The sequence below is a fragment of the Terrapene carolina genome, unplaced genomic scaffold, assembly GCF_002925995.2.
Source record: "Terrapene carolina triunguis isolate 2854851 unplaced genomic scaffold, T_m_triunguis-2.0 Scaffold234, whole genome shotgun sequence".
NCBI classification, from domain to species: Eukaryota; Metazoa; Chordata; order Testudines; family Emydidae; genus Terrapene; species Terrapene triunguis.
In genome coordinates this window covers 12545873-12570682 of record NW_020664585.1, presented here as the reverse complement: position 1 = coordinate 12570682, position 24810 = coordinate 12545873, and positions in this window count along the sequence as shown.

Below are 24810 nucleotides of genomic sequence, written 5' to 3'. Positions count from 1 at the left end.
TAAAAGGGTGTCATAAGGAGGAGGGAGAAAACTTGTTCACCTTAGTCTCTAAGGATAGAACAAGAAGCAATGGGCTTAAACTGCAGCAAGGGAGGTTTAGGTTGGACATTAGGAAAAAGTTCCTAACTGTCAGGGTGGTTAAACACTGGAATAAATTGCCTAGAGAGGTTGTGGAATCTCCATCTCTGGAGATATTTAAGAGTAGGTTAGATAAATGTCTATCAGGGATGGTCTAGACAGTATTTGGTCCTGCCATGAGGGCAGGAGACTGGACTCGATGACTCTCGAGGTCCCTTCCAGTCCTAGAATCTATGAATCTATGCCTAGTTACTCCAGTTCATTTAATCCTGTATTGAAAGATATGCAAATAGAAGAAGCAAAAAATTAGAAGGGTCATCAGCGCCCACTGTTTTATGGTTACAGAATAGTAACTGGATTTTACATACTGTGAGAGCTGCCATTTCTAAACACAACTGGGCTAATTAAGAAAAGAGTAAATGCCATAATGGAGAACATCTTTACTGTGAATGACTTCTCCACAAACGTATCGTGAAAGTGTCACACACTTTTTTTCTCTCTTAAATAGTGGCCAAGCTACTTTGCAATGAATACTTTGCATAATCTACAGCAATAACAGTTTGCAATGGGATTCTATGAAATTCCATAAGAAAGGCCAATGACTAATGAGAAGACTTCTAAGAAACAGAATACTAGTGATTCAGTAGGTGTTACTCATCCCCCAGTTTTGAGCTAATGGATCAGTAATATATGCTATGTTGCTGACAATACTGTAGTTGAGATGAAACTTTCATCTCAATTCCTGTGCATCTGTGGTCAATAAAAAGTCATGAGTAGGCTGCTCAGCCTTGTGTTCGTACCAGATCCAACCTTGGTAACTAAAATCTGAATATCTAATTTCCCCCTGCAGTTTCAAGTGGAATATAGCTTTGCCATAAAATGGTTGTGTGATGTTAGTCTGCACTGTTAATTACGAGTCATATTCCATCCCTGTGCAAATCAGCAGTGGATGACGTGATGCCTGTATGTAGTTTGTAAAGTGTTTTGGGATCATTTTGAATGAAAGATGCTGTATAAATGAAGATCATGACTGTGCTGCACTGGTTGATTTATTATGACAGTCATTTCCAAGTGGCGCTGTCACACATAGCTTAAAGTGTTTTGTTTTTCTTTGTGTGTAAGTGTTAAGTCTTGGAAAGACATGTGGTATAGTGTTAGCTACGTATGTAGAGGTGGTTGTCCTTGGAGAGGGAGTTGGATGAGCAGTAAGAGAGTCTACTGTCAGCCTTAGTTTCTGATTAGAGTCAATTTTTTAGGCAGAATTGCTCTCTGGGAACTGAGCACTGGGCTGAGATTCCTGGAAGAAGGAATTGCCCTGCATGCTGTTTGACCACTTCTGTTGCTGGATTAGAATATATGTATAAATGAAACAAATTAGACTGAGTCTGGGTATATTCTAAGTATCTCTGACTTCTCTTCCACTGGAAAGCAACCTGCAAGGCCCTGGACATGTGCTACCACTCAGCAGAGGGGCAATGCTTGTGTCAGAACACAAAAATAGTATTGGACGATGGGGCAACAATATGTACTAAGACATAAGCAATAAGTGCCACTAACGATCAGGGTCTTTGTGCTCAAGATAGGGCTGTTGAATATAACTGGCTTTTCTTTTTTGTACCAAAGCAAGCATAGATATGGCAGCCTTCAATGTAGTTTTGGATGAAGCCCATTCAAATGGCTTGGTGTCTGTGACTGACTTTCAGTGATAGTATGGGTGTGCACTCCACCAGAAAAGTTGTGTGTGTTTGGGAAGAAGTTAAAGCACAGTCGCAAAGAGAGAATCAGTCTGGTGAAGTAGAACAGAGGGCTGTCTGAGCTGTGAAAGTGATATGCTAATTAGCTTTTCTATATCACAGCCCTTCTCAAGAGTGTTTGTATATGTCTAAACTAAGCTAGAACAAACTACCAAGGGAAAATATGAACACTGTTTCATGCACAGAGGTTAATAGGGAATCGTCCTGTGTGATTTCAGCTGGATAGTGGTCCTCCTGCGCTGAGATTCCCTGGGTGAATTGGACTCAAACACACCCATTATAAAGAGTAGGTGCAATCTAATAATTACAATGAGAGCATAATGCAGCCCATAGGAAAATGTGACCTCATGGTAACTAGCCAGAGAAATAAAACATTACCACAAACTTCAGTTGGTACTGGATGGTCAGTACCATGAATCCCTCTTGGGGAGTAAAGCCAGACAAGCCATGGATCTGATCAGAATGCAGTGTTGGAATTTTATAGCTGCAGTGCAAGAAGCAAATGGGGCCAGTGGAGACAATTTCAGAAACCTGTGAGGATGTTTTCAAAGGCCATAGACCGAAAACCACTGAACTGGGCATTGAAAAGAAGCCACTATTCACTGCTCACAATTAAGGACACCTTGCCAGAACTTTCCAAAGCCAGAATCTTTACAGTCTGTGATGTAAGGAACAGTTTTGGCACATAAGCCTGGATAAAGAGTCCAGCATGCTGACAACCTTTGCAACACAATTTGGTCACTACAGATGGCTGTGCATGCCGATGAGCATAAGCCCAGCATTGGAGGTGTTCCAGAGAAGGTTCTCTCAAATGCAAGAAGGGCTGCCTTGGATGAATATAATTGAAGCTGATATCCTCATTGTAGGTGAAGGGAGCAATGAATACATAATCTGAACTATACATGACAGAAAACTACAAGCTTTTCTACAGAAATGCAGGGACAAGAACACAAAACAGAGTCCAGAAGAAAAGGTGACTTAAACAGTGTGAAGTGACATATACTAGACACCTACTCTCAGCAGAAGCGGATCCCAACAAGATCAAGGCAGTGAGATGTGAAAGTGGTACAGCACTTCATAGGAATGGTAAATTTTTTGTCCAAGTTCTGTCCACACCTGGTTGCAGTAGTGAAACCCATAGATCAGCTCAGAAGGCAGGATGTGAAGTGGGACTGGGAAGGTCCACAACAGCAAACATTTGACATGCTGAAACAAGTGATAATGGATGCCCTGTCCTGAAATACCACCAGCCAGGAGAGCCATTAACATGCCTGCGTGATGTATCAGAGAGAGGAGTGGGTGTAGCTCTTTTGCAGGATCAGCTGGTTGTTTATCCCAGCAGAGCCCTGTTAGATTGAGTAGGGTTACGCCCAAATTAAAAAAAAGAGCTTCTGGCTTGTGGTATTGGGAATGGAACAATTCCATCAGCACGCCTATGGCCATACAGTAATAACTCAATCAGACCACAAACCCCTAGAGACAGTCATGGCAAAGCTCCTTCTTAGTGCTCCAAGGAGATTGCAGCACCTGTTGATGCACCTACAGCGCAACCAGGCAGAGGTCAGATAGTCATGTATTGTCCAGGACGATTACTGTTGTTTGCTGACACCCTAAGCAGGAGATATATGTATAAACCAAGCGTTAGTGAGTTGCGGGAAGGGGATCAGGACATAGTACAGCATGTTCATGGATTCCGTCTCTCAGTTTCATCAGCAAAGCTGTTGGAAACCAAAGAGGTTATGGAAAAGGGCATCCAAGTACAGGAAGTTAAGAGAACAACAGTAGCAGGGTGTCCAGAAGACAAAAGTCAAGCAAAAATACATCTTACACCTGGACATTGACAGTATCTTAGACGGGCTCAAGAGTATGTTTATTGGCCAAGAATGCATACACAACTCTGTTCCTTGATGGAGAGGTGTTACATCTTCCAGTCATGTGGTAACTGCCAGCACAAAGACTCTGTTACCACATGAGCTGCCTGCCCGTCCATGGGAGAAAGTGGGGGTGGACTTATTTTTACCTTCAGAGAAAATCAGTACTTTATTTCAGTGGACTACTATTCAAACTTTTGGGAGGTTGATGCCTGCCTAATAGAAGAAGCAAGTCAGTGATTGGCAAACCGAAGACCTAGTTTGTGAGATATGGCATTCTAGACATGATATTCACTGACAACGGACCCCAATTTGCCGTGGAAGAATTCAAGGATTTTGCATACAAATGGGAATTTGACCACCACACCTCTTCCCTAGTATACATATAGAGTAATGATAAGGTGGAATCAGCTGTGAAAAGGACTAAGAGACTGTTACACAAGGCAGGTTCTTCTGGTTCAGATCCCATCCCAGGGGTGCCATAACTGTCCAGTGTGGGCACTGATGGGACAAAGGACCAAAACCCTGTTATCAATGTGGGGAGACCTACTGCAGACAAAACAATAGCCGAAAAGCAGACACTCAAGTACAACAAGTTAGTCAAGGGCCTATTGACCCTGGAGATAGGCATTCCTCTGGGGATCCAGCCATTAGACAGAGACCAGAAGGAGTGCACTAAAGAAGTCATGAGGAGAGCATACTCAGCAGCTAATTCTTATATAATTAAATACTGCTGTTGGTTTTTAATCAGACACTATTAAGGTCTTAACTACCTGCAAAGATTTTATAGTCTAAAAATTAAGCTGTTATTGCTGGAGCTTTTTGAAAAGCATTCAGAGATATGAAGAAATGAGTTAGATTAACTTAATTACAACGCTAATGAATTTTCATTTTTGGGCTAATCACTGGCATGCTACCACACAATTAAAAGCTGAAAGAGCCAAGATGGAACTGTGCTCTGTCCTTTTCACTAAAGACAGTGCCCGCTGGTCAAGGACCAACCGTGGTTCCTGTTAGGGGGTCTCTAGCACTGACAGAAAGCACTCCTAAATAATAGATAATGATAGTAGATATGAGAATCCTAGCCTTTCTCACATGGTTTCCAGGCTTCTGTGTAGAAGGCTGCTCTCTAGGGTAGCTGAATTTGTATACATAACTCTTAATATCTGTGTGGATATGGAAATGTTAAATAGTTGGGATTCTGTTCTCCCAAGGCTATCCAGGGAGCATCTCCAAGAAGCATGGCTGCACTCTGTATGTACAGATGGGCATTTTGCCAATGTCTGGTATGGGGAATGGAAGGAGAAGTTGATTTACTGTATTGATTCAAACGTTACATTTCATACACACACTTATTCTCTCCCCTCTAGGGTGACCAGATGTCCTGATTTTATAGGGACAGTCCCGATATTTGGGGCTTTTTCTTATATAGGTTCCTATTACCCCCCACCTCCTGTCCCGATTTTTCACGCTTGCTGTCTGGTCACTCTACTCCCCTTCCCTGCAGAAAAAAATGGCACCCATTTTCCAATCTTGTATTTCAAAATCATTTGAAACCGCCATAGCTTTTGAAGAGGATAGAATTTTCTGTGGAACTAATCACTAATACACTTACACTGTGAAGGTAAAAATAAGGATTGGCTGAACACATTCTCAGAAATATGAGGTGAGACAGCAGTACCAAGACTAAGGGCTGGTCCACACTAACCCCCCAGTTCGAACTAAGATACGCAACTTCAGCTACGTGAATAACGTAGCTGAAGCCGAAGTATCTTAGTTCGAACTACAAGGTACTTACCGCGGGTCCACACGCGGCAGGCAGGCTCCCCCGTCGACTCCGTATACTCCTTTCGCGGAGCAGGAGTACCGGTGTCGACGGCGAGCACTTGCGGGATCGATTTATCGCGTCTAGACAAGACGCGATAAATCGATCCCAGAAGATCGATTGCTTACCGCCGAACCCAGAGGTAAGTATAGACGTACCCTAAAGAACAAATTCTCCCTTTCCCCCACCCTTTTAATCAGTTTTTGTGAAATTCCTTTAGCAAGGAGCAGCCAGGTAAAATAATAGCTGTTTTGTGGTCTTCCCGTAAATGAAACCCATACACAATTAATGCTAACAGTCCGCAAGAAGCCAATTCATCTGGCTGTGACTGTGCGGCATGGAGTTAAAGGACACCTTGTTCCTGCAGGTCTCATTCTTCTTCTTGAATAACAACAACAACAACAACAAATCCCTGTGCTCTGTTAAGTTATCAGTGGAGCTGTAGACCTGGATATGGAAATAAAGGGAGCTGAGCCTAACTTAATGCATTATCATCTCTGTGGTGGTAATTCTCAAAAAGAGTTATAAATAATTCAGTGACTGCAATCAATATTTTAAATAAATAGTCAAACATCCCTAGAGATCTCATGGTCAGGGTAAATGTCAAAAGATTTATAGCAGTTTAAAAAGTATTGAACAGGAAACACGTAGGTATAAATGCCTCAAGCGCTATATGGAATGAACAACTACAGGTTAATGAGTGTCCCCTTCAACTTTCAAAAGGATTGTGTGAATAGTACCAGATTGGTGACAAATACGGCACATTTGGTTGTGTTCTGATACCAGGGGTTGAGCAGGTTGTCAGGGTAAAGTGTTACAGGGCAGCAGTGGATGAACTGGCATTATGAGTAAACCCTAGGACAGACTGATCTAATTCCCCACAAAATGTGGGGGTGATCTGCTTTAAAAAAAAAAAAAAAAGCTCAAAGTCTAAAACTCAGTCTAAGATCCATGTTTTGCCTGCAAGGCAGACATCTGTTTGAACTGAGATGTTGGTAGAGGCTTCTTCTTAAACATTTGTCAAAAATGGAACCACTGATTCTGTGTTTCAAAGACATGAAGCTGTATTTAATTAGCACTACCCCATGCCATTAGTAGCAATTAGGTAATGGCAAAACCTGATGAAGATTAAACTGAGCACTCCATTAAATTTGAGATACTGAAGGTCAGATTAAGTTTAGTAACTTTTCCTAAAGGGCTGGATGTTTGAATGAACTGCAGGCTAGGTAAGAAATTAAATTTAGATCCAATTTGTTGGCATCTAGTGTCCTTTTTATTGCATTGATGATGGGCTCTATTGAGGGCATCTCTCTCGGAATAGCCCAGATAATGAATAAGGACTCTTCACAAGTATAGAAAGAGATAGGCAAGTTGCCCAGTAAACCAAAAAATTCAGACACACACACACACACACACACACACACACACACACACACTTTAAATAAAGCGTTTGTTAACAAGAAAAAAGGGTGTATGAGAAACGTTTCAACTTCATCTGTTGTAACTACACAGAATGTCCAAATATCCAATTCTCCGTGAGCCTCTCTTCAGTTCTGTGTCTGTGTCTTTCGCTGAAGTTCCTGCTGAAAAACCCTTGCTTGCATCGATAGTGGCAATGGGTCATATCCTCAATTAATGTAGATCAATTTAGCCCTGCCAGTTTACACCAGCTAAGAATCTCTCCCACTGTCTTTTTCCTAACAACAAAATAACAGGGGCTCATTGCCTTGCACCTTTGTGTGTGTATTTGCACCAGTGCAAAGGGAGGGTAAAATGCTATCAAGTCAGAATGATAGCTGTTATAGGTATACTATATAAAAGAGAGAGATCAGGATCTAGGGATTTCAATGGGAATTATGCACCTAAATCCTTTAGGATCCTTTGAAAATCCTAATGTTAACCTTTGTGTGCCTCAGTTTCCTCATTTGTAACATACATTCCTTTGTTAAAACATGTAGGCCCTATCCTTCACTATACTTAGGTCCAGATTTTTAAAGGAATGTAGGAGTTGTGATGCTCAATGTCACAATGCCTGTCTCATTTTCAAAAGCGAATTAGGGATTTAGGGGCCTAAATCCAATGAACAATCAATATCCTAAGTACCTAAATCACTTTGGAGAATGAGACATAGGCTCCTAAATCAGGTGTGGCTATGCTGAGCATGGCAACACCTAAATACCTTTAAAAAATCTGGGCCTTAGTTCTCTTTATATACATTAGCAATCCCATTGATTTTAATTAAATCTATTCTCATATGCAAAGTTAAGCATGTGCATAAGTGATTGCAGGATTGGGGCCTTAGATCTATGGATGGGAAAAGTGCTGAGTATTTCCAGTGATACCTGATTTGATAAGAAATTAGACTGTGGAACCCACTTTAATGGGTGAATATTTGCTGAAGGAGAAAAAATGCATGCTTCGAAAATTATATTTCATGAACTAAGTGATAAGTGGAGATGAAATGAAATACAATGCATAATACTTTTAAAAAAATGCTTTAAAAGGTTGACTCATTACATATTGTGGCTCAAAAAGTAATGTGATGCTCAGCCTCATAAATTTTTAGAAAAGAATTTTGGGTTTTTTTGCTCAAAAAATGCAAGCTCTGAAAATGTTTGCATCACTTGCAAACCCAGAGTGCTGAGTGGAATACTAATAAAAGAGTAATGAACAACCTGGCACATCTCTCCCTGAAAATCAACAGATCATGCGGCTAGGAACTCTTTCAAGTGAGTATCTAACATAAATCCTCATCATTTCATCTGACAGTCTTCTCTGCTATACAAGTCAAATTTAATTTAGGTAGTTTACTGAAACTTTATAAGTAATTGACTTGTTCATTAATTTACAGAATAAGATGTCCCAGGGAGCAACACTACCATACCTAAACTGGGGAATACAATTAAGCTACTGGAGCTATTGGATTGGCATGTGATTCTTTCTTCCCCCGCCCCATTCATCTGGCTTTCACCAGCAGGGTGACTCTGGTTGACGTAAATAATTTTTTAAAAAATGATTGAAGCTGATGATGAATAACTTAATTTGGGGTCATCGGTTTTTAGGCAGAACTCCTCATTGCTGACACTGGCAGCTGTGCTTAAAAACTGGTAAGAGGATACGCGCTGGGTTATTCAGGAGGTGGATGGATGTGTGTTTTTAGTCAGGCTGAGATGATGAAATGGATGGGAAGGAATATAAGGAGCAAAAAGGGACAAACAAGACGCAAGGAGCTCTGTATGGCTGCCCCAAGGGTGCACGCAGAGTGGGACAGGGAGGCTGTTAAGGGCATATCTTTTCCCATTTTACCCTTACTCCCCACACCCCAGAAAATATATAGAAATGACTTGCCATTTGGCACCAGCTGTCCTATGTTCAACAGACACCTCCTGTTTTAGTGAGAATTTAGCAGCATACAAAAAGGAAGGACTCCGCCAGACATAGGGAACTATCTCAACCTTCCCTACAGTTTGGCAGCAGAACTTTAACAAGGGACTGCTGGGAACCTGTCTAGCACATCACCACATGTTTGTTTTGCTCGCTTCCTTGTATTAAGCTAGCACCTAGAAGCCTCATAAAGATCGGGCCCCAGTGTGCTAGGTGCTGTGCGCACACCATGTGTGTCCCCAAAAGCTTGCAATCTAACGAGACAACACGGACAGGCAAAGGCTGGGAGAAAGGAGGCATTGCTCTACCCATGTTATAGATGGGGCACGGGGAGATGAATGGCCAGACTTTCAGAAGTGCACAGCAGCTCCCATTTTTCTGGGTGTTGAGCAATTCTGAACATCTGGCCATAAATGGGAACTGAACTCTTCCAGAAATCTGGCCCTGAGTGACTTAACATAGGTCACATGGGGAGTCTGGGGTACAGCTGGGAAATGGACCCAGCTCTCCAGAGTTCCAGCTCAGCACTTTAACCATTAGACCATCCTTCCTCCCCTTCTTGGATCTTTTGGGGAAGGCTCAGGACTGTTTGAAGAGTGACCTGTTAGCTTGTTCACCAACACCATCCTGCCAATTTTGGGGTGCAGCCATGTTGGCTCTCTCCGTCCCCAAAGCTTAAAATATTCCCTGGTAAAGTGTTTCAGGGGAACATAGCCATACTATCCTGTTCTCTTCCTCAGCCCCATTGGCATTAACTGGAATATGCTGCTCCCACTTCTGCTTTGTAACATGGGTCTGAGAGTTAACCAGAGTGCACAGGGCTAGGGTTAGGAAGATGCCCATTTATAGCAGCAGACCTTGCTGGGCGAGGGGGCCAGATTTTCAAAGGTATTTAGGTGCCTAAAGATGCATATAGGGGGTTTAGTGAGATTTTCAAAAGTGCCTAAGTGGCTTAGAGGTCTAAATCCTAATGATTTAAATGTTAGATGCCTAACCTGGTCAGGTGTGTTTTGAAAAAGAAATCCCCTTAGATGCTGATTACATCTTTAAGTGCCTACATACCATTAAAATCTGGACCTAGATGACCACATAGGCCAAGTATCAGCAGAAAATATTCTGGAAACCTATTATGGATCTGAATATTCCCCTCCCTGTTCTTAAAAGTACACTGCTTTCCTTCATTGGGAGGGAAAACGCCGTCAACAACCTGATTTGTTAATTCTCTTTGTTTCTGATTAAAAGCAATCCAATAGGTTAGCATTGCATGCACAGGGAGGCTAATGCTGTGCTCTGCTTACGAATTAAACAACCAGAGCTTGTCACTAACCCTATTATAGGTAAAATAATAATGGAATTTAGGACATACTGAGCACAGGAAATTATTGTGCTTGATTTTTTCATCCCAAACTATAGAATCTGACCATGAAAACTCTCCAAGCATGACTCTTCAATTGGAATGTTGTTTTGGCTACAGATATATGGCACATGTTTAATATTTTAATATGTTAATTAGAAGAGATAATACAGAATTATTTATCCCTCATGTAATATATTGGAACCAAGGCAAGCTATGCTTTCTAGGACATGCACCATATATTGCAATGTACATCTCCTGCCTGTGAAGGATATAACATTGCCGCAATGGAATAGCATTGGCAGTGTGTGAGAATAGCCTTGTAGGTAAGTGGGAGAGATTAAAAACAGCTGTCACTCCTCCAGGCCGAGTGGTACAATAATACTGGAGTCACTCTCTTTCTGCCTCAGGGGCATTGCTAACAGATGTGTAAAGGCTTCTGAACTTGGTGGTGGTATTCCTTAGGGAGCTAGAAGAGAGACCATACTTTCCCATCTGCTGTCTTGCCCTCCATTTCTGTTCTTAGCTTACTAAAAGCTCCTTTCATGCTTGGTTAGTTATGTCTCTGTTAAAGGAAATCATTTTTATTTATATAATTTTTTGGACACTTTTGTCCCAGTGTCATGCCTACACTGCCAGAAATATGGCCACCTCTGGGGTGGAGAGTGGCATTTAAACAACACACTGGCATACAGTGCACTAAATAAGAGTGAGGGGTGGAGAAGTTCTGGCTGAGGACATTAGGGGCAAACGCTGTGAGATCATTAATTCCCATTCAGAGTAAACAAACATGTTTTTTAAGGTCACCCTCAAAAGTCCTAGATGCAGTGAACTTGAGAAGGGTGAAGGACTGAGATGACCCTGCCAGGATGTGGTACCAAAGCATGCAAGTATTGAAATCTGATGTTTAGAACACAACCAGCTGTCTTGCTTACAGCGTATAATGCATTCTGACCATCTCCTCCATCATCATCCGCTTTGGTGGTGGAAGCCTCTTTCTCCTTGCTGCTCATTTCCTTGCCGCTCTTCCATCTTTCACCATAAATGTGTCAAGTGTGTATGTGTGTGTGTGGGGGGGGGGGGAGTCAAAGGGGTTGCTAAATTCTGTCTCCCCCTCCCTTTTCTCCTGCGGGGGGGTACATAAACTACCCTTCTCCTCTTGTCTCATGTTGCATCAATAGAAATGTTCTGTGATGGCCATCCTCCTAGTTCTGCTGGTGGATGCAAACAAATGTTTGTGAAATTTCACCTTTTCAAGCCCTCGCCCTACCACCAGCACAAGATTGTTTGCTTCCTAACTTCTTGTTTACAGAGTGAGTTGCATGTTAGTAATGCTTGAGGCAACATAATTCCTGAAGTGAAATTCTGCAAAGATGTCACAAGTGTTACTGTGAATATCTGCACAGAGCCAGTCATAATTCTGAAATTAGACTGGTCTAGTGCTTAAAGTATGCTTTAATTGGGGTTGGTCCTGCTTTGAGCAGGGGGTTAGACTAGATGACCTCCTGAGGTCTCTTCCAACCCTAATCTTCTATGAAAGTAGGAGACTGGGAGTCAGAATCCCTTGGTTATCTTCCTGACTTTGCCACTGTGTCACTATGTGACACAGGCAACTCCCTTAACTTCTCTGTAACGCTGGTTTCCTCACCTGTTAAATGGGTATTAGGATAACAGTGACCTATGTAGTGAGGCTCAGTTAATCAGTGTGTATACAGTGACTTGAGATCTTCAGCTGAACAGTACAAAGTATTATTATAATGATATAATGGCAAGGATTTATCACAGGTTCCCCAGCAACAGATTATGCTGTTTTAAGAACAGAATTATAGTTTCATTGCGGGATCAAGCAGAAAAAAGCTGGACCTCAATTCAAAGACTCAGGTAGCTCAACAGTAGAAAAGGGAAATTTGGAAGAACACTAGCCAAGTGCCCTTGTTTGGTAGAGCTTAAATATGAAAGTCAGCTTTTAACGCAGTTCCTAGAAGCAGGGATTGTTTCACAGCAAGGAATTATGCACAATGCTCTGAAGATTAGAGCAGTGGGCTTGTAGAAACACTGTGTAAAAAAAACAAAAAACGAACTATGAATACAAGAGTCTTGGTAGGAAAGAGAGGGGAAAATAGCTGACACTCAACATATTAGACAGTAGCATCCAAAAAGCTAAGGCAACTCCATTAGAACCATGTTAGCAATTTAAAATGAAATAAGTATTAAGAACAACCTGTACTTTTTGTAAATAATTGCTTTCCCACCCCCAAACAAGAGTAGAAATGAACCTTGCTTATTGCTTTGTAATTGCTGTTCACTTAGCAGTGTATGCTCTGCTCTGAAGGTAGCTATTTCAGGCTGCCATTGATTGTTGGGTTGGTTGGTTTGGTGACAATGCTGGAAAACTCTGAGTGCTTGATTGACATTAAAGGTGGGTGGAAAGGGCTGTGGGAATGAATGTTTACTCACTGGATGACTGAGAACCTAGTATTTAAAGGTTTTTGCATTATGAAAGTAGAACACTATATTTGACACTGAGTATTCTTATTGTCCTATTTCTTGGGAATGTGGTTCCCTCCACTCCCCAGTTCCCATTAGGTTGATGAGCATATTAAAATGCAAATCAAAGGAAATCTCACAGAGGAGTTGATTGTCTCATCATGTGTGAAGCAGTTGATTTAGAAGCATAATTGAAACAGTCCTAAAAAGCTGCTCTAATCTGAAGGGAAGAATTCTCATACTTAATGGTGCAAGAGGGTGTTTTTTTTCCTCCTAACATAGTAAAAATCAAAGTAGATCACATGTACTTTGAGATAACTGCTCTACTGGTCTAGCGGACTTGAGCATTGGTCTGAGGCCAGGTCTACAGTAGAAAACTGTTTCTGGCATAGTAATGTTGATTAGTGGTGTGACTTTAAATTAAACTTCTATACTGACAAAAGCCCTACTGTATAAAAAATTATACCTGCAAGTATATACTCTTGCTGGGATAGATTATTTCATTCAGGGAATGAAAGCTTTTTTTGAGGGTATAAGCTGTGTTTCCACTAGGAGGGTTTGTTGACATATCTATACTGGCACACCATTTCTACAGTAGACTAGACCCGAGGATCAAGGGACCTGGGTTCTATTTCCCTCTCTGCCACTGACTTGCCACGAGGCCTTGGGCAAATCACTTCATCCCTCTACATCTCAGATACCTGGTCTCCATAATGCTTACTCATTTTTGTAAAGGACTTGGAAATATTCAGATGAATAGCACTAAGCACCTCATTCTGCTGTCCTTTCCTTGAGTAGTTCCATTGACCTCACTGGCACTGTTGGCATGTATAAATTCTACGATGACTGGGACCAAGAATGTGTGGGGGGTTGTTTTGTTTTTTCCCCTGATCAGTTCTTCTAATCAGTAAGCAGAAGGTGAAGAATCAAGCTGTGTGTGTATGTAAAATATAGCTTTTGTTTACTGCTGTTAAGAGTTGAGGATCATCCACTCATAGGGTCAGACTTTAAAGAGCAGAGGCTACTCATGTGGTATCTCATCTTGACTAATTGCCATTTTTACACCTGGAGCTTGATGTTCTGAAGCCTATCTTTCAATATGTCCAGGGAGATACAGAGCTCTTCCTTCACCTTCTTTCAGCCCCACACCAAACTGTAGAACACCAAATACCACACATTTTAAAAATGTGCCTGAGAGCAATATGGGGTTAAAACTTTTACCAGACCCTTTTTTGTGGCAGGGAAGGGAGGGATGCTCTGGCTATCTAAGGAAACAAGATCCATTTGAAGAAAACTTTCTAGCAGGTTAAAAGATTCATAGACATACTGAATTTAAAATCAACGAGAGATGGAAAACACTATAAAGTCATGGCTAAAACTGAACCCCACCCATGTCTGGATGCTAGCTCATTCCACTTAAACCTGTAGTGTTTAGTTTGGATCACACATCCTGTAGCCACTCCAGAGCAAGTAGCAGTGTGCTACTATGAACAGAAAACACAGATACATTTCACTATCTTTGCTGGGGAACTAGTTTGCTTGTTGGCTACCAAGAGGGAAATGTACATCCTGAACCTGGAGGTTTGACTTCTGGCAATCATTGACTAGGACTGCCTGGCCTATGCAGGGATCTGGGATTGTCCTCTGTTGAGATTTTATTAGCAATTCCACATAGAGGTTCTAGTACAGGAAAGCACTTAAGAAAGCACATGCTTTAACTTTAAGCACATGCTTAAGTGCTCTCCTGAATTGGGGGGCTGCTCTGGACTGTGTTAGAAGTCCACTCAGCTAGACCAATAATAGAGGGGAGCAGTTTGGGATTAGGTCCTGCACTTGACAGGCAGCCATAAAAGAAGCTGCTATCGTAGAAAGGAGCAGGGAGGCGGAACATTCACTCTTGAAACCTGGGTGTGCCTTTGGGAAGGCTGGAAAATAACATCCCTCAGAGAGCAGCGTGGCCATTTGCACGTGTAGTGGGAGCACCTGCACCATTGTCCATTTCTCCCACAGGAACGGGCTGTGCCAGGGATACACACCATTGTTCCACAGTTGCCTCTACTCCAGACGTGGAGGTCTGAATTGGTGTATTCTTCCGTTACCTGAATTTAGCAGTGGTGCCAAAGCCAGAGGTCACTGGCTTTGGGGAAACTCTTGGGATCCAAGCAGGTGCAATGCTTCCTTGGTGAAATCTCAAAGTGCTACTGGACACCAGGCTTCCTGGGGTGGGGTCCAAGTGCCACAGTGTGCATGCAGGGGTTTTGTCAGTGATTCTCTGCCCGTGTGTGTTCAGTTTCTGTAAATGCAATGTGGCCTTGTTTATCCCCTAGATGTATGTGTTTGTCTCTCGCTGACAGCCTTCCCTCAGCACAAACACTCTGGAGAATTGTCAGCATGTATCTGCAGTTTGCATCCAGCCAGTCATAATGCATTTACTCTTCGTGTGTTTCTGCCCTTTGGGCTGTGACTGAAGTTGGCTAAATGGGGCTGAGTGAGTCGACACTTGGGTGGGAGGTCTCCAAGGAACACTTTAAGTGCTGTGGGAAGCGGATTTTGCAGAGGTGGTGCTCATGCTTCTGACTCAATACTGAGCAAATACGCCAGCATGGCAATAGAGGACACTGTGCTGTCGTGGGTGCTGTCTTTTGAACAGATGTAAAACAGAGATCCATTTGCATTCACTAATGATTCCATGGCTACTTGTAAGATTCATAGGGTTTAAGGCCAGAAGGGCCCATTAGATGATTAGTCTGACCTGCTGTATAACACAAGCCATAGAATTTCACCCATTTCCCCCTGTTTTGTGTTTGATTAAAGCAAAATGCAAAGTTAAAGCATAAAGTGTGTTAACTTTGGAGCCCTGACCAAATTCCACCTTGGGTAATCTCATCCTACCTATTTCCTCTGTGTGTTGTTTGAAGATCAGGTGTGCAAAGAAATGGAGACTACATCAGTAGGGCACAAGGGGCATTATGTGGGCAGTTCTGAGAAGATGTGGTCTTGAAGCCTGATCCTCATCATGCTAATAAGTCACTTATTTACAATTGTCTGGCTTCACTCCATGAGGTGGGAGTAACTTTCCTGCTATGCAGCAGCATTCTCATTAATGCTGTTCAAGGTTTGCCTGCATATATTGTCCTGCCTAGTGCACACATTTGCAAAAGGTGAACTAAGCGTAACTATTCAGCAAAAGCAACCTTCCAATTAACTATTCTATTATAATGTTAGAACTTGGAGCTATGTTGGTTGGTTACATAAATGACCCATTCAGACAGCAGAAATTATGTCTGTAACTTACCAGCACTGCGCGAATTTAAAATATTTGCAATTGAATTATTCATACAAGGGAAAATGTGTTGCACAAAAAAGAGTGAATAGTATTAGAGAACTGAGAAATCTGAGCAATACTGTAACCTGCTCACAAATGTCTGACACGCTGAAAAAAAAGGAGAAACTCAATGAATAAATTGTTTGTTTGCTCAACTCTAATAATAAAGAATGGGAGCTACCAGTCAACGCTTTATGGACATTGCTGAATAATGTAAAGCTACAAAGGAACTTTCCTTTGGAGGAAAGTAAGTTGTATTAAGAGTTACAGTCTGAGCTCTGTGAATGACGGAAGAGCGCAGAGATTTATCGTTGATTAATAGAACTAACACATTCAGCATGCCCTTTTTGAACCATAAATGGGGAATGACATTTTGCAGTGTGGTGAAGTGTTGTATCTAGCAATTGTTATCTAACCTGTCATCTTCCATCAGTTGCTCATAGAACATATGTGGGAAATGTTTTGAGGGAATGGTGTATAAGTTGCTAGGGAAACACTATTTGCCACTAACTAGTAAAAGGACAGAAAATGAAGATATCTCCAAGAACTTGGCAGCGAAAGAGCTTTTTAATATGAAATGGAAAGGCAACCAAATTTCAAAATGCTTTTTCAAGTATTTTTAATATGTGAGGTTTTCCAATCACCAATATTTACCAACTTTTGTTGCAACACTGTCATTGCAAGATTTTTTTTTTCTTTGCACTGATTTTGCAACAGAACATCCAGCTGGGGCTTATAAATGCGATATTTACTTCTGTTTTTAAATGTTTTGGGGAGTTTTCATTGGAAGCCTCAACAACAGCATCCACTGTTAGCATTAAGCTCTGCTCCAATTAAAGTGAATCCTATTTCAAAAAGATGCAGGGACTGCTTCTCATTTACATTAAGGTCACTTCCCTACTAAATGGGACTTAAAGTGGGCACTTTTATGCCCCCTTTACATTGGCAGAGCAGTGTAAAAGTAGAGCAGAAGAATTACTTCTCGTGTCTTGCTTACAATACTCCTGCTAATACATCCCAGAATGATGTTTGCTTTTTTTGCACCAGCATTACACTGTTGACTCATATTTAGCTTGTGATCCACTATGACCCCCCCAGTTCCCTTTCCGCAGTACTCTTTCCTAGGCAGTCATTTCCCATTTTGTATGTGTGCAACTGATGGTTCCTTCCTAAGTGGAATACTTTTGCATTTGTCCTTATTGAATTTCATCCTATTTACTTCAGGCCATTTCTCCAGTTTGTCCAGATCATTTTGAATTTTAATCCTATCCTCCAAAGCAATTGCAACCCCTCCCAGCTTGATATCATCCACAAACTGTATAAGTGTACTCTCAATGCCATTATCTAAATCATGATGAAGATATTGAACAGAACTAGACCCAGAACCAATCCCTGCGGGACACCACTCGTTATGCCCTTCCAGCATGACTGTGAACCACTGATAACTACTCTCTGGGAACGATTTTCCAATCAGTTGTGCACCCACCTTATAGCAGCACCATCTAGGTTGTATTTCCCTAGTTTGTTTATGAGAAGGTCATGCGAGACAGTATCAAAAGCTTTACTAAAGTCAAGATATCTCACATCTACTGCTTCCCCCCCATCCACAAGGCTTGTTACCCTGTCAAAGAAAGCTATCCTGTTGGTTTGACATTATTTGTTCTTGACAAATCCATGCTGACTGTTATTTATTACCTTATTATCTTGCAAATTGATTGCTTAATTATTTGCTCCATTATCTTTCAGGGTACAGAAGTTAAGCTGACTGGTCTGTAATTCCCCAGGTTGTCCTTATTTCCCTTTTTATAGATGGGCATTATATTTGCCTCTTTCCAGTCTTCTGGAATGTCTCCCATCTTCCATGACTTTTCAAAGATAATTGCTAATGGCTCAGATATCTCCTCAGTCAGCTCTTTGAGTATTCTAGGATGCATTTCATCAGGCCCTGTTGATGTGAAGACCTTTGACTTGTTCTTTCCCTATTTTAGACTCTGATCCTACCTCATTTTCACGGGCATTCACTATGTTAGACATCCAATTGCCACCAAACTTCTTGGTGAAAACTGAAACAAAGTCATTAAGCACCTCTGCAATTTCCACATTTTCTGTTATTGTCTTCCCCCCCATTGAGTAATGGGCCTACTCTGTCCTTGGTCTTCCTCTTGCTTCTAATATATTTGTAGAATGTTTTCTTGTTTCCTTTTATGTCCCTAGCTAGTTTGATCTCCTTTTGTGCCTTGGCTTTTCTAATTTTGTCCCTACATACTCATACTTAACTCTAAGCTAGTGCTTAAGTTACTTTGACTTCAGTGATACTTAAGCATGTGCATAAGAGCCCTTCCTGAATAATTATGCTTTCCTGAATCAGGACCGTCATCTTAGTGCTGTTGAATTAAAAGACAATACACAGATATGTGGCCATTCTCTAATATATTGTAATTTCAGCCCAGAGGATCAGAAGTGATGTGTCCGAAGGTTTGTGATTCTATTTGGAATGGGGCAGATAGCTGTAGAGGAGATTGACATGAGGATAGGAAGATACCACCATCTTAAAGATCTTGCCCTTGGGTAAAATGCTTATTACTTTCAGCTGTGTGTAAGTGAAAAAAGTGTGTGGAGGGGCCAAATTCATTAGGGTGCCTGAAAGTAAGCCAAATTCAATACTGTCTCCAATGCTTAACAGATTCCCTTCCCTAATGAGCCAGGTTAATGCGAAATGCTGGGACTTGAGCCAAGATATCCATAGATTTGGAAGCAAAGGCCAGAGGTGAACAAGCGGCCACTGATTGGTCTAACATATTGGAAACTCAGGGTTCTACAAGTTGGGACCAAAAATAACAATACTGAAGAATAGAATAGTTAAAAAAAGAAAGCATAGTTATGTTTCTCACAGCATCCAGAACTGATTCTGCCATGGGGGAAGGTTTTTGAAGTAAAGAAAATAAAACCCCAACAACAGAGTTTGTCAGATCAGTTGAGCAAAACAGAGTGATGATGGGAGAAAGAAAATGTTAAGAGTCACTTTCCTGTGTATGGGTCTCCTGTAGAGGTGGCCAGAAAATGGCAATGTCTGCATGCAAAAAATGACCAATTTCCATCCTGAATCGTGACAAAAAGTCAAAGATGTGAAGTTTTCCATGGGAAGGGGGTTTTGGAAAAAGTCCATTTTGGGAAAACAGAAAAGGACTTTTTCAGCTTGCAGCTTGCCTGCCTGCCTGGAAGGCCTTTGTCAATTTCACTCAGTACCCCTGTCAAGCTGGTAGCCTCCCTCTTTCTCCCCCAGCCCTGTTGCTGGAGAGGCAGAAAGTGAAACTGACAGCCTTCCAGGAAGGAACCCAAAGAGCCATCAGTTTGATTTTTTTCCCCACTGGAAACATCAACATGTTTGGGAAAAACTGAAATTTTCCAGCAGAAATATTTTATTTTATTTATTTTTTTTTATTTTTTTGTGAAAAAGGCATTTTCCACTGGAAAATTCCTGACCAGCTCTAGTCTACTGCCATGTGGGCTGTATAATAGTGGATGACTTTGGTCAGATACAACTCGGATAGAGAACTACTGATATTTCAGAGTGAGATCTCCAGTCAGCCTGTGTGCCTGTGCAGGGTACTAATTGGGTCTGTTGTGTCCCCATGTCCCCCTGCATGGGCTATGTATATTGAGAAGTAGCAGGGGGAAGCAGGCTTCGTGGGGCTGCTACTTTCTTTCCTGCATAGGTCGGTGAGGAGAGGTGAGCAGGGTTGGGAAGGGGACATAGACTTGGCTTGCCTGTCCCTTCCAAACATTAGGGTTGCCAACTTTCTAATTGCACAAAACCGAATGCCCCTGCCCCGCCCCTTCTCCGAGGCACAGCCCCTGCTCACTCCATTCCCCCTCCCTCTGTGGCTCACTCTCCCCCACCCAGGGCCGGCACCAGCCCACCAAGCTTGTGCTTGGGGCGGCACCTGGAGGGGGGCGGCACGGCGCTCCGGCTCCAGCCACCGGGCGGGGCTCGCCACCCTCCTCCCAGGGCTTCGGCTGCCCTCCCCCCCCCGGCGCCCTCCCCCCGGCCGCCGGGGAGAGCGGAGCCCCGGCCGGGGCTCGCCGCCCTGCCCCCGGCGCTCTGGCCGCCAGGGAGAGCGGAGCCCCGGCCGGGGCTCGCCGCCCTCCCCCCAGGGCTCCGGCTGCCCTCCCCCGCCGTGCGGGGGGGAGGGGAGGGGAGTCTTTTTTGCCTGGGGCGGCAAAAAAGCCAGAGCCGGCCCTGCCCCCACCCTCACTCACTGGGCTGGGGCAGGAGGTTGGGGTGTGGGAGGGGCGAGGGGTCCAACTAGGGGTGTGGGCTCCAGGGTGGGGCCAGAAATGAGGGGTTCAGGGTGTGGGAGGGGGCTCCGGGCTGAGACGGGGTTGGGGTACTGGATGGGGTGAGGGCTCCGGCTGGGGGTGCAGGTTCTGGGGCAGGGCTGGGGATGAGGAGTTTGGTGTGCAGGAGGGGGCCCCAGGCTGGGGCCAAGCAGTTTGGAGTGTGGGAGGGGGTGCAGGCTTCAGAACGGAGTTTGGATGCAGGAGGGGGCTCAGGGCTGGGGTAGGGGGTTGGGGGTGCGGGAGGGGATGCGGGGTGTGGGCTCTGGGAGGGAGTTAGGGTGTGGGAGTGGGTTCCGACTTGGGGCAGGAATTTGGGGGTGCAGGCTCCGGCAGGGCGGCGCTTACCTCAAGTGGCTCCTGGTTGGCAGTGCAGCAGGGCTAAGACAGGCTCCCTACCTGTCCTGGCACTGCACAGCTCCCAGAAGCAGCCGGCATGTCCCTGAAGCCCATATGTGCCGTCCCCGCAGTTCCCATTGGCCGCAGTTCCCGCCTAGGGGCCACAGGGACATGCCAATTGCTTCTGGGAGCTGCGCGGGCCAGGGCAGGTAGGGAGCCTGCCTTGGCCCCGCTGTGCCACCGACCGGACTTTTAATGGCCCGACATAATTTTGTAGTGTAGACATGGCCTGAGTCACATTCTGTTCTTGATATACTCCTGTGGCAATGCTACTAGGTGCTGTCCCTTACTCACAATTAAGCTTTTAGTCGGTAATTAGTAACCTTTAGGGTGGCCCCCTGGAGGGGAGGGGGCACAGGTTTTGTAAAAAGAAGGCATACTTGGTCCTGTAGTATAAAAAGCTTTAGGGAGTGCTCACATTTTTCTGTGCCTGCTATAAAACACCATTTTTCTCTTACTACACTAATACCTAACCGTCAGCGTAAATGGGAACCAAAAAACAGCCTTCAAATGTGTATAATCAAGCTTGTGTTCATTTCTTATGTGGATTTAAAGGAGATCAATACATGCAGATGGGAATTTTCACCATGGATTCAGCACTGTATCCCCCAGATGTCACATGAGAATCATGTTGCTCTGTGCAATTACGGTAAGTGCTTTACCTTTTTGTTTTGCACATCATTTATCAGTAGATAAATGTGGATAAGAGTTACCCACTCTCGGCTGTTTGGATTACAAAGGAGAAGCCGGCATAGCAGTATGTCCGTTGTTAAACGTCTCCATAGGCAATGCCCTTAAACCTATGAACTTTTTTTTTTTTTTTTTTCAAATAGTCTCTTAGCAGTTAAACCTAGACTCCAAGAGTAAAGAGAGGTCTTGCTAAATGAAAACCTTATTGCTCATCATGCTGTTCTTTGATTTGCTCTTATTGACTATGGTGGCACTGCAGGGACGAGATGGTAATCTGGGTATGTTGACTTCTAATTGCTCCACATTTAACAGGTGCTTTGTGAAGTGAGCTTTAGGGAAGGCTACAATAGAGCACAGAATATATCAGCAACAGCTTATTATTATTGTGCTACAATATAAACTATATTTCCCAACCAAAATCAGGGTCCATTGTAGAAAACACTATAGCATGAGACAGTCCCAGCCCAAAGAGTTTACAGCAGTGGTGGGCAACCTGCGGCCCACGGGCCGCATGCGGCCGATCAGGGTAATCTGATTGTGGGCCGCGAGACGTTTTGCTGATGTTGACCGTCCGCCGGCACCGCCCCCAGCAGCTCCCAGCGACCACGGTTCTCTGTTCCCGGCCAATGGGAGCTGTGGGGAGCAGCAGCCAGCTTGTCCCTGCAGGCGCTTCCCACAGCAAGGTGTCTGTAGCAGAGCCAGGAAATGAATACAGATATCCTAAACCCCGTTCTATTGCCTTAATTGCAAGAACATATTTGGGATATTAACCCTTCTTGTCCCACAATTCTCTGTTCAGGGACATTGATTGAAAGGCAATTAGGGATCCCACTGTAAACCTCAGCCCAAGCACTAAAATGAACTTGAAATTTAAAAAATCTTCTGTATTCAATTTGGAAAAGTTTGTGCCTTCACTTCCACAATCCTCAGCCAGACTCGCCCTGGCTATGCTCATATCTACTGCAGGACCTCAGCAGGCTTAATACAGAGCTGCATTTCAATTTCCCACACACCTACTCAATGATGCAAAATGCAGGAGCAGATTGAAATATGGAATTTCCAACCTGCAGAAAATTCTGGTATTTTGACATTTGTTTTCCTCCCAAGTTGGGATGAAAGTTTGAAATATTAAAACATTTTGTGGAACGCCAAGCTGAGAAAACATTTCCAAAATAAAATTTATTTTTTATTTCATTTTTAAACATTTCAGCATTCCTGAAATGTTTCATTTTGGTTTATTATTTCTGATCTGTATCACTGATGCCCCCTAATTTTATCATCAGTAAGTTTCATTAGCACGCACTCACTTTTTGTGCCAAGGTCATTAATAAAAATACTGAATAAGATTGGTCCCAAGATTGATCCTTGAGGAAGTCCACTAGTAACTTCACTCCAATCCTATAGTTCACTTTTCAGCGCAACCCAATGCCTTCTCCCTTTTAGTTGGTTCCTTATCGACCCTACAATTCTTGTTCTAATCCCCAAGTCTCAAATTTAACTAATATTTTCTCATGTGGTACTGTGTCAAATGCTTTATGGAAGTCCAAAAATATTTCTCTTATCTTAAAAAAAAAAAATCAGTTATTTATCAGAGAAGGAAATCCATTTAATCTGGCTTGATCTACCTTTGGTAAACCATGGTGCATTACATCCCCTTTTCCATTTACTGTTATGATTTTAATTATTCTTTTCTTTACAATTTGTTCCAAAGTCTTGCATACTACTGAGATTATACTAATAGGTCTGTAATTGCTGGAACATTTTTTCCCTTTCTTCAATATAGGTACAACATTAGGTATTTTCCAGTTAGATGGTGCTATCCGTGAATAAATGTATTAAGAATACTTGCTACGAGACTAGCAGTCTCATGTTCTAGTTCTTTCAGTATTCTGGAATGGAAATTGAGTTCCCCTGACTTGAGCACATTAAATTCTTAGATTATCTTTAACCTCTTCTCCATCGATGCTGCACAGCAGCCCAACCCCATCCACTTTATTCTTTCTTTTGCATACCTAAAAAACCTCTTAATTCAGCTTGACTTTTAGCAAGTCTCACTGTACTCCTACACTTTCTAACCTCTAAAATGTAGCTTTCTTGCTGATTAATTCCTTTCCCCATCCCCTATAGGTTCTCTGCTTGCTCCTAATAACCTTTTTGAGGTGGTTATTCACCCAGCTGGGTCTAGACCCTTTCCCTACAAGATTTTCCCCCTTGCTTGGGATGCAAATTGCAGATAGTTTTTGTATAGTTGATTTAAAGAAATTCTAAACTTTCTCCCCATTGAAGTCCTTGGGTTTTTCAGTCCAGTTGAGATTTCTTTACTTAATTCCCTTAATTCCCCAAAATCTACCGTTATGAAATAAACAACCACAGTTGACAATCTGTCATTGATTATCCTTCCATTTAATTTAAACTGAATCAACCTGTAATCACTCAATCCAAGGTTATTTCCTACAACCAGCTCTTCTATGATGTCCTGACTACTTACCAAAACCAAGTCTAAAATTGTATCACCTCTTGTTGGCTCAATGAGTATGTGATGAAGAAAATTAGTCACACTTATTATCCAATCAATATCTGGGAAGCTAGTCTCCCATTAAGACACAATTCCCAGTAGTATTTATCTCTCCCATTATACTGAAGACAGATCTCTCCATATCCAGATCTGGCCCTCGGGGTCTATAGCAGACCTCTACCTCTAGCCCAATAGCATTTATTTTACCAAAGCGATTTTGACCACCACAGATTCTGTTTTGTCCATGTGATCACTTCTTATTTCTTTACAGTTTACCGCATCATTGATGTACAATGCTACCCCACAATCTTTATTCCTCTCTCTCCTAAAGAGCACATACCCTTCAATACCAGTATTCCAGTCCTGAGTGTGATTCTGCCATGTTTCTGCAATCCCTAAAATATCTGGCTTGGCCTCCTGCACCGCAAGTTCCAGTTCCCCCGTTTTATTGCCCAAATTCCTTGCACTTGGTGTATAAGCATTTAAGTTGTTTCTCTTTGGCCCTCTCCCAGTTTTCTAGATGGATTAGGTATAGTTCTTCCACCAGGGCCGCCCAGAGTGGGGGGGCAAGTGGGGCAGTTTGCCCCGGGCCCTGCAGGGACCCCCACGAGAATGTCGGAGGCTCCCCCCCGCCTCCGCCTTCCCACATCCCCCGGCACCTCAGCGCGCCGCGTCCAGGAGCGGCCCGGGATAGAGCTAAAGCGGCGTGGCTCCACTGGGGCCTGAGCTCCTCCCACTCGGAGCCGTGTGGTAAGGGGGCGGGGCTGCGAGCTGCGGCCGAGTGGTGGGA